This window comes from Arachis ipaensis, chromosome B06 (genome assembly GCF_000816755.2).
Source record: "Arachis ipaensis cultivar K30076 chromosome B06, Araip1.1, whole genome shotgun sequence".
Classification (NCBI taxonomy): domain Eukaryota; kingdom Viridiplantae; phylum Streptophyta; class Magnoliopsida; order Fabales; family Fabaceae; genus Arachis; species Arachis ipaensis.
In genome coordinates, this window is record NC_029790.2 from 121,625,340 (window position 1) to 121,626,365 (window position 1,026).

The 1,026-nt window shown below is 26.3% G+C and overlaps 1 protein-coding gene across 1 annotated transcript in view; it reads right to left on the bottom strand.

Annotated features, from left to right (window-relative positions):
* The window catches only part of LOC107605048 (lysine histidine transporter 1), a 5,099-nt gene that overhangs the window by 1,754 nt on the left and 2,319 nt on the right, over positions 1-1,026 (bottom strand). The window lies entirely within an intron of this gene.

Here is a 1,026-nt window from a genome sequence, read left to right on the forward strand (position 1 = left end):
TGATACACATTGCAAAGTCTATGCTGCTCATTATTTTTCACTGGGGTTTTAATTTTAGCTGGTAGATATATAATTCAAATATTCTTTATATTGTAGCAAAAATATTTTCGTACGCTTAAAACATCTAGCACTAAACAGAAAATAATTTAAAGGATTGTAGATTTGAAGTAGCAAAGACAAATTGAGGAGGAAGAAGGATAAAAAACTTGTTCTCCTCTTATAAGGTGGTCTGTAATGTGAGGTCGAGATTTTGAATAACATATTCCAATATATACTTAGAAATCCAGGAAAAGGAAAACTGATTGATAGTGTCATATTTTGACCTTAATGACCTATACAATAAAATTAAAATTAATACAAATTATTTTTCTTTCTGTGTTAGAAATCTGGGTGTGATTGATCATATATCTCTCTCAATTAGAATTATAGAAAATTCAACTCTCCACCGATAACAATCTTAATGATGGAGAAAAAGACCGAACCACGCGGTTGCGTTTACTTGACTTGTTGACTTGATAGGCTTGGAAGATTTTAGCAACGGAATAATAAATAAGAAAAAGTATAAGGTACCAATATATTATTATATTATCTTTTAGTTTATTGTTAATAATAATTAATTATTATATTTTAAACACATATATAAAGAGACACATCTAAAAAATATATCTATAAAAATATTTTTATTGAATACAGTCATAAAAAAATATTTTTATTCGACACATCTATAAAGATATTTCTATTAAATACAGTTATAAATAAGAGTTAGTAGAAGTTGACAGAAATATTATTGGTAACGTAGCGGGATTTAATAAATAATTGTATATTTTGAATTTAGTTCTTCGATTTGGACAAGAAAGACGGTTTCATTTAATGAGTCTGAATTCAATGTCTCGCTATATATTATTCTAGAAAATATTGCAAACTATATCTTCTTCTTCGATGATGTTACATATACGTACAACAAAAATCAGTAATCAATGAACCAGTAAATAGAAATATATATATTTGATCTTTTCTTCTTTTTAG